This window comes from Gossypium hirsutum, chromosome A06 (genome assembly GCF_007990345.1).
Source record: "Gossypium hirsutum isolate 1008001.06 chromosome A06, Gossypium_hirsutum_v2.1, whole genome shotgun sequence".
NCBI lineage: Eukaryota > Viridiplantae > Streptophyta > Magnoliopsida > Malvales > Malvaceae > Gossypium > Gossypium hirsutum.
In genome coordinates, this window is record NC_053429.1 from 45,115,843 (window position 1) to 45,126,459 (window position 10,617).

A 10,617-nucleotide genomic window follows, 5' to 3' on the forward strand; every position below is an offset into this window, starting at 1 on the left:
CTTGCTCTGTTTAAGCTGCTACCGGATAGAAAATTGCGTCGCAAACCAAAGGGTCGACCTTACTCGACTAGAATACGTACCAATATGGATATTCGAGAAACAACCAATAATCAGAAGTTGTGTAGATGATTTAGGAACCCAGGCCATACAAGTAGATCATGTCCAAATCGAAATAGTTGATAGTTGTATTATTTATATTTTATTAAATGAAACTATGTTGTATTACAATTGTCTTATTCAAAAGAACTTTTATTTTTATTAAATGAAACAATATAAAAAAGTTTGTACAAATATATTAAAAAAATAAATGTTCGTGGCGGTCGGAATCAGTGCCACATGGGGGTCGTCGATGGGTCCGTGCTAGATTCCTCCTTCGATCAGGTTCTGGCGAGGGTTGTGGTTCTTTTGGTAGGGGATCTGGTTGTGGCTGTTGGGAGGATGACCCACCTTGATAGAATAATGATTGCGGTAGTGTTTGCATCACCTATGGCGGAGGTGTTTGAATCCCGTAAGGTGATGGAGATTGGTAGAAAGAAGAGCTCCCCGATGGTGCCTCGTGCGATCACTCATACGACGACGGCCTATAGATCGGAGGTTGACTTGGAGTAATCGGGAACGGAGATGATCCGGGCCATGGATTCCAACCTGCCATAGGACTAGGAAAAGGAAACATATAAGGATTAGAATACATATAAGGGCTAGGATATGCACCTGGCATAATCTGAAAAGGCTGTGATGTGGGTGTCGTCCGCTAAACTGTTGGGCCTGATGATTGTGTGGGTGCTGTTGATGGGCCTGCGTTGTCGTCCCTTCTTCTTGGATTTAAAGGGCCCCGTCGCTCCCTTTGGACACGAGTTTTTCGTCGCCTCTCCTCTTTCGACAATAAATATGGCTTGCCATGGATCCTAAACCATGGCATGTATTCCGCAACGCATGTTAACTCTGGAACGATGATCGGTTCCTGAGTAGGTATATAATCATACTGATTTTCCCACATTTCGATATAGTTTACCAGAATCTAGGCCAATCCGTATGCAGTTGCCGTAAATCGACTTTGTGCTCGTCATCAAACACCTCGGGTGCCACGGGAATCGATTGTCAGAATCTAAATTGCCACAATACTCTATCTGACTGGTCCATCTCCACGATAGCATAGTTCACCAATGGGACCTTCACATGCCAAACGTTTGGATTTTGAAAGAATTCATCCGGAATTACTGCCCGAATTACTGGATCCTCGTGTGGTGTCCATCGAAACTATATGAACATGATAAAAATATTACTTATATACATAATACATAATACTAAATACGAAAGGACTATTTTATTATGTATATATATTTTATTTAATACTTACTTCTGCTTCCGGTTGTTGGTATAATAGAAGTCGTATATCTTCGAGAGAGGTAGGTATTCCGACATAACTCGTCGAATGGTTCCACCTAATTAAATAAATTTTTAGCATAAAATTATATTCTAAATCTACGTAATAATTGTAAAATCTAATATAAAACTTACCTCATTATGAGTGGAAATGTATATGGGTGGTCGACTCGAAAACCTAAAAATAGAAAGCGAAACCGTGCCCATGATTGCAGTAGTGATAGGCAGCCTTCTATTTTGGCTTTGTCTGGTCGTGTCGCCCCACACATTTCCTTGTACAATGTTGCCAACATGGCAGAACCCCAACTCAATTCGCCGGGTGCTCTAAAATCTACGAGTTTCAGCAGCCATCTTAGATGTACGAGGTTTCTTGACAAGTCCGGCATCAAATAACCTTCAATCATCTCAAGAATATATGCCTGAGCATATCGTATTCTTTTGAGTTCAGTCGCATCATTATCCAGCTCTGGGAATGTGTCTCATAACCATCCTATCTCAAACCGACCTCCGTTAATTTTATCTGGTATAGCACCCAAAAGCTCGTAGCATATGGCTCCCCAATCAGTAGATGATGCGGACCCGGTGACTGCGTACCCATCCACCGACAATCCCAATTGCAAATGTACGTCTTCCAGAGTGATAGTACACTCTCCGCATGAAAGATGAAAAGTGTGCGTCTCGGGTCTCCACCTTTCTATCAATGCACTGATTAGTTTCGAGTCCAACTTGCACCCTCGGCCTATCGTGGCCACGTGCCAAAATCCCGCTTCTTGCAAGTAATTCTCGATCAATGGCGATGGAGGACCAAATATATTACGGATGTAGCGTTGCAACACCCGATCTACAGACTATTATAAAAATTTATAAAACAAAAATTAATTAAAATTGCATAAATTAATTAATGCAAACATCATAAATGAAAAAACAATCAAGCAGTATTGAAATTGTAATTATAATTGCATAAATGAATAAAATATCGAATAGTATTGAAAATTTAAAATTATCACTTACCATTGTTATTTGATCAACGTAGATGTGCTTATTATCGAGACGGATTAATTCTCCGGCCATTGCTAACACGATCAGATTTTTCTAATTTAAAAAAATTAAATTCAAAAAAATTTTAAACAAAGAATTTTAATAGAAATTTGATAGAATTTTGAGAAAATTTCAATGAAATTTGATAGATTTTTTAAGGGAATATTGAAAGAATGTTGAGAATTATGAGAGAATTGTGTGAAAAATAATTAAAGGGAAAGGAATTTTGAGAGAATTATAGAAATTTGAGAGATTTGTGTGAAAAAATGATTTGGGGGGTTTTATAGGTTTTTTTTGGACCGTTATCAATGCACTAATTAGTTTTGCTGACATGTACTCCGAAAACGCGCTTACGTGGACGCGTTTTCGTGGGAATCGGCCTAATCTGATAAATAGCACAAAAAATAGCCTATTTTCGTAAATATATTATTTAAATGGCATATTTGGGTAAAAAGCCCTCAAGATAACGGTAAAGATAAAGATATTTTAAAATTAAATATTTTGAAAGGATCGTTTGGTTAGAAATATATAAAATAATTTTGTTGAACTAACTTTATTTGATAAATTATTTTGATATAATAAATATATCTTTAGAATCCAAAGCATAAATAATATTTCAAAACTTCTAAACATCTTAGAAAATGCTTTAAACACTTAAAAATATTTTTGACAAAATTCTAAAAATAAATTTAAACTCTTGAACTTAATCAAAACCATTTCTAATCAATTAAAAAACTATTCCCTACAAGAAGTATCGATGTTCTCAAAATATATCGATACTTGTAAAATTATATCAACACTTCATCTTTTTATCAATACCAAATCTACTTTCTGTTTTGAATAAAAAATTGAACACAAACAATAAGTATTGATACCTTGAAAATTATATCGATACTTATTAAATTTTAACGATACCAAAAATTTATATCGATGCCAATTTTGCATTCTATTTTCCATAATCTATTAAAAAATGTCAAAAAGTATGGGTACCTATAAAATTATATTGATACCTTTTAGCAGGTATCGATAAAACATCTTTGGTATCATTGGAAACTAATTTTAACAGCCACTAAATCAAGCATTAAATGTCTCTAGTATTGATACTCGTAAAAAAAGTATCGATACTTTTTTTTGTTGCAGGTGAATTTAATAGTCTAGTATTTCCATCCTAATAGCTTTATTTATTCTTCCAACAACCACAGCGATTAGAAATGAATTAAAAGGTATAAATATCAACTTCTGATGGTCCTACAATAACAAGAGACATAATCAAGCCTAAAGATCAATCAATTCAACCTTAGTGCTCAATTATTTCATACTTTTCTTGTACACACTTGTGAGATTTTATTGTTATTCTTTAGCTCAGGTGTATTCTTGTTTATGCTTTATTGGCAAACATTCTGATCTTGTGAGGATTATTTCTTAGTTTGCTTCTTTCTAATTATTTGAAAAGGTTAGTCTTAAGATTTGGGTAGAAATCTTAAGAGAGATGTAAGGTTAAACCTTATCTTCAAAGGTTGAACAAATTAGTGAATTTCAGAAAATCTTTAGTAGTGGAAAACTAAAGTAGTGGAGTAGGCAATTGGGGCCAAACCACTCTAAATCTCTTTGTTCACTGTTTCATAATCTTTCTTTGCTTCCACCAATTTTTTTAAAAGCCAATTCACCTTCCTCTTAGCAATTTCGATTTGATCGATCGAGTTAAAAATTGGTATCAAAGCTAGTCTCTAAAAGACGATATAATAACCAAGAGAAGGTCCTCGAGGTAGCACAACTTTCATCTATTCAAACCACACAAGATGACATCTACTTCCAGCTCCATTATTGTTGGTGAGTCTTAATTCATTAATAAACCTCTTTACTTTAATGGTGCCAATTATTCCTATTGGAAGACTAGAATGATGTTGTTTATACAAGCCAATGATTTTATAGTATAGGACATCATCATGGATGGTCCATCTATACCTCAAAAGCAAGAATGGGAGCTCTTAGTTCCAAAGAGCAAGAAAGAATGGAACGAGGAAGATAGGAGAAGCATGCAACTCAACGCCAAGGCCATGCACACTCTTTTTTGTGCACTTTGCTCAAAAGAATATAGTACGGTATCATAATGTGCCAATGCCAAGGAAATTTAGGACAAATTGGAAGTCACTCATAAGGGTACCAATCAAGTCAAGAAATCAAAGGATGGAATTCTCACCCTCAATTATGAGACGTTCATGATGCAACCCGATGAGGACATCAAAGCTATGTCCGATAGATTTACCATTATTATCAATGAACTCAAGTCCTATGGGAAGACCTATCCAATGAAGAAGTAGTGCTAAAAATGCTTAGAAGCTTGCCAATGTCTTGGGATGCCAAAGTTACAGTCATATAGGAAGCAAAAAATTTGGAGTCTCTTTCATTAGATGAGCTGATTAATTCTTTGCTCACTCATGAAATGAGGCTCAAAGGAGTGAATAAAGAAGAAGAAAAAGTTGAAAAGAAGAAGGTTGTTATTGCCCTCAAGTCCACAATAGAAGAAGGTAATTCTAGTGATGATGTGGATGAGGATCAAGAGATGACAATGTTTGCTAGACGATGTAAAAGATTTATAAGATTCAATAGAGATAACATGTCTTAAAAGAAAGAATAACTCAAACTTGAATCTTCAAAAGAGAATGAACCAATAATATGCTACAAATGTAAGAAACCAGGACACATCAAGTTTGATTGTCCCCAATGAAAGAAAAAAGAGGTCAAGCAAACAAAAACTCAAGGCTCATGTTGCTACTTGGAATGATGAGGATTCATCCGATAATGATAATGACAAAGGACTCAAACTTGAATCTTTAAAGGAGAAGGAACCAATAATATGCTACGAATGCAAAAAATTAGGACACATCAAGTTTGATTGTCCTCAATGGAAGAAAAATAGGTCAAGCAAACAAAAACTCAAGGCTCATGTTGCTACTTGGAGTGATGAGGATTCATCTAATAATTATGATGAAGAAGTAACCAATCTTTGCCTTATGGCCATCGATGAACCAAAGGTAAATTCTAACTCATCTATTTCAAATTCTTAATTTTTTGATGAGTTGCAAGATGCTTAAGATGAATTAGGTTTGGAGTTTGAGTTAATGATTTCAAAATATAGAGAAACAATTTCAAAACTAAAAGAGGAAAATAATTCACTCTCCAAAGTCAAGCTTGAACTTGAAAGTAAAATAAATGATATGCAAGCTAGTATAAATGATTTTGAGAAAAAGAATTTTGACTTGCATAATTTTCTTTCTAAAGTTCATGATGATCATTAAAAACAACTTGAGTTGGTTAAGAGTGAAAAAGCTCACTGTAACAAAGTTTTACCAAAAAGATATTTAAAGGAGAAAGCTCAAAACAAAACTTTGTGAAAACTAGCTTTAATTTTTATAAACGTAGAGTTCCCTTAAGGTTTTACAAAAGAAAGATTATTAAAAGTGTATGGGTCCCTAAAGGACTCATAAATACTCAAGATAAAGTCATCTTTTCAAAATGGATACTTAAGGGAATAAAATTATAGTTACTAATACTTATGGATCCAAAAGAATTTAGGTACCAAAAATCAAAGCTTAATTCTATATGTTTAGGAAGAATAGCATTGCTTCAAGGTGGAGGATTCATTCAAAAACTTGTGGTACCTTGATAGTGGATGCTCAAAGCACATGATTGGTGATAATAGCCACTTCAACAATTTGAAGCTAAAAAACAGAGGAGTAGATACATTTGATGACAAATCTAAAAGACACGAAGGAATCAACTCTATTGATACAAGCTCTTCAATTCTTATTGAAAATGTTCTCTATATCAATGGTCTTAAGCATAATCTATTTAGTATTGACCAATTGTGTGATAGTGGTCTCAATGTTATTTTTGAGTCTAATGGATGTAAAATAGTTGACATTGTGTCTAATAAAATTATACTTATAGGACATAGGATAAGAAAAATATATATGGTACATTTAGATGATTTGCATGATTTATTCATATACCTTGTTGTTAAAAATGAAAATAATTCTTTATTATGACATAGAAAACTAGGACATGCTAGCATGATCATATTGCATAAACTAGCTAAAAATGATTTAGTAAGAGGATTGCCTAATATTATTTTTGAATTAGATAAAGTTTGTGATGCATGTGTTAAGGGTAAACATAAAAGAGTTTCCTTTAAACCTATTAATGATGTATCAACTAGTAGAATTTTCCAACTAATTCACATAAATTTTTTTGGTCCTATTAGGACAACTAACATGGGTGGAAAACAATACACTTTTGTGCTTGTTGATGACTATTCTAGATTCACTTGGGTTCTTTTCTTGAGTACTAAAAATAAAACTTTGAAAAATAATCACATTTTCAAAAATGAATCAAAATGAAAAAGGTTACTCTATCACTAGTGTTAAAAGTGACCATGAAACTAAATTTTAAAATCTTGGTTTTGAAATTTTTTGCAACTCAAATGGAATTAGTCATAATTTTTTTGGACCTAGAACCCCTCAACACAATGGAGTTGTTAAGAGGGAAAATATAACTTTAAAAGAAATGGCTAGAATCATGCTTTGTGAAAATAATTTACCAAAACATTTTTGGGCGAAAGCCACAAACATACTTGTTACATTGTTAATTGAGTGATGATTAGGCCTATTTTAAAGAAAACTTCATATGAACCTTTCAAAAATAAAAAACCTAACATTATCTACTTTTATCCTTTTGGATGCAAGTGTTTTGTTTTAAATAATGGAAAAGACAATTTTGGTAAATTTGATGCAAAAAGTGATGAATGAATTTTTCTTTATTACTTTTTAAATTCTAAAGCCTTTCGAGTGTTTAACAAAAGAACTTTAGTAGTATAAGAGTCTATATATGTTATCTTTTATGACTCTAACCTTCCTCTTGTAAAGGATTCTTATATTGATGATGATGACGATGATGCAATTTTTTTTAATAATAATGGTAAAGTGGAAATCATCAAGTGAGAAGATTCAAGAACAAACACAAAATATTCTAGATGAGCTTACAATAGAAGAAAGAGAAGTCGCTCATCCAAGAGAGTTCAACTATGTGAAGGATTGTAAGATATTGAGAGATCCATCCAAAGGGGTAACTATTAGATCTTCTCTTAGAAATACTTATAATTATGTTGCATTTATCTCATGCATTGAGCCTAAAATATCAAAGAAGAATTAAATGATGAATATTGGATATTGGTTATGCAAGAAGAGTTAATCAATTTGAGAGAAGTATGGACCCTAGTTGAAAGATCTTTTAATAAATCTATTATAGGTATTAAATGGGTTTTTAGGAACAAGCTAGATGAGAGTGGTAATGTAGTGAGGAACAATGTTAGATTTGTTGCTTAAGGTTACACTCAAGAGGAATGAATAGATTATGATGAAAGTTATGCTTCCGTAGCCAGGATGGAAGCTATTAGAATGTTTTTAGCTTTTGCCTGTTTTAATGAGTTTAAACTATATCAAATAGATGTTAAAAGTGCTTTTCTAAATGGTTTTATAAATGAAGAAGTGTATGTTGAACAACTACCTGGTTTTGAAGACTCAAAATTTCCAAATCATGTTTTCAAAATTTCAAAAGCCTTATATAGTTTAAAATAAGCTCCTGGAGCTTGGTATGAAATATTATCAAATTTCCTTACAGAAAAAAGTTTTTGTAAAGGGAAGGTTGACACAACATTTTTATCAAAAGAAAAGACAAAGATTTATTAGTAGTTCAAATTTATGTTGATGATATCATTTTTGGTTCTATTAATGATCTTCTTTGTCAAGAATTCTCTAAGCTAATGCAAGGTCAATTTGAGATGAGTATGATGAGAGTGTAATACCCCTTACCCGTACCCGAGACCGGGACCAGGACCAGGTACGAGGCGTTACTAGACATGTACTCAGATATTTTTGTAAAATATGGGCTATAAAATTTCGTTCAAAATTAAAACCAATCAAACAACATCTTAATGTTCTTATTATGGGCCCACGAGGCTCAAAACATACATTGAAAATGGTACGGGACTAAACCGAGAATTTGAGAAAGTTCCTGAAAAATTTTCTAGATTAAGCCTCACATGCCCGTGAGGAGGCAATGCACATGCCCGTGTGCTTTGGGACACACCCGTGTCCCCTACCCGTGTGGAATTAATTGAATTTATTTCTCATTTTGAACCTACAGGGGTTTTCACATGGCCAAACACATACCTGTGTCCCTGGCCCGTGTCCTTCACACGGCCTAGACATGCCCGTGTTGTAACACCTCTTACCCGTATCCGAGGCCGGGCTAAGGTATGAGGCGTTACCAGACAAACATACAAACATTAAACTAAAATACGAGCCATAAAATTTTATTCATATTTCAAAGCATTCATTCTCTTACACATAGTCCATTATTTGAGTCTACGAAGCCCAAAACATACTTTAGAAAGGGTTTGGGACTAAACCGAGAACTTACGAAAATCTTGGAAGTTTCATGCTTTAAGGCTCCACACGCCCGTGTCCCAAAGTCGTGTTCCATACACAGCTGAGACACATGGTCGTGTCTCTGCCTGTGTGGAATATACCTAGGCTATTTTCCAAGCTTTGGTTAACCTTGATCTCTTACACACTTATACAAAATCAAAAGCATATAACATGGTATTCATTTAATGATTAAACATCCTCAATTAAACCACAAACATAGCATTTGTATGTCATCATACATGGGTCTCTCATACTCATTTTACCTTGTTTATTATAGTACCACTTATACATTTATACCAAGATTATCATCTTACCAAAAATCTTCAGCTTAATCATCAAGCATTCATATTTAAAGCTAGATCATATCTTTATAAAATACCACGATTCAGATGCGCAGAATAACATGTTTGCCTGAAACATTTCAATTCAATTCCATACCCAACAAGCATTACATTGAGACTAGTCATATATATATATACATGTCATGATACATAACATTTTCTTTTTGTTTTCTTATAAACACATATCATTTATTTCATTATATCAATATTTCATATACCATAGTTTCCATGTATTCCACATATATTTATTTTCCTCCTCCTCCTCTCCATTCCACATCCTTAATGTATATAGCATTCTTGTAAGTACGATTTCACAATTTACTAATAAATGTTCACATCAAACTGTCTACACGAGTCATAGTCACTAAATTATTTATAATTCGAGCTACAGAGATCCAAATTAAGATCCGTAAATTTCCCTTGAAACTAGACTCACATATATTTCCACCATAAAATTTTCATAATTTTTGGTTTAGCAAATTAGTATATTTTATTCATTAAAATTTCCCCTATTTCACTTTCTGACAGTTCTGACCTCTCTTCACTAAAAAATAACTATCGCACAGTACAGAACTCGGATAATGTTCTTGTTGATTTATCTTGAAAATAGACTCATTATGGATTTTAAAACTATAATTTTGAGCCTCTAATTATTTTTCTCCAAATTTTTGTGATTTTCCAAAATCAGAATAGGGGATCACGTAATCATTCTGAATCAGTCTCACAAAAACATAAATATCTCAAAATATAGAACTCCTTTGCTTTCTATATTTATTTTATATGAAAATAGAATCATTAAGCTTTAATTTTATATCTCATTCAATCTCTGATTCAATTTATACTATTTTTGGTGATTTTTCAAAATCACGTCACTACTACTGTCCAAAACAGTTTTATTGCTAATTCACTCTTTCACACTTTCTTTGTATTAACCTCATTTTAACATACATATCACAAATCATTTTCACCACATTTCATACATCACAAGTATAGGCCCATGATCACAAGGTCACCATAAAATCATCCTCATGTATAACTTACTTGTTTATAACCTTACGACATCCTGGTCACTTAATGAACACATCATTCACATAACCAAGTTCCTGCACTTATTCATCACAAAACTCACAAAGCAATACATAGAGAGTCTCCCGTTGAACACTTCGGATCAATCCTCGATACTTGGTGGTTTCAGCACATAGCTCCACCCATCATATAGTTCGGCTCTCTTGTACACATGGTGAACACTTAGTACCACCCATGTGACCTAGCCAGTTTATCTCGTAGCTCTCTTGTCTACATGGTGTCCTTCACTTGGAACCACGCATGCGACCTAGCTACATATATCCCGTAGCTCTCTTGTCTAC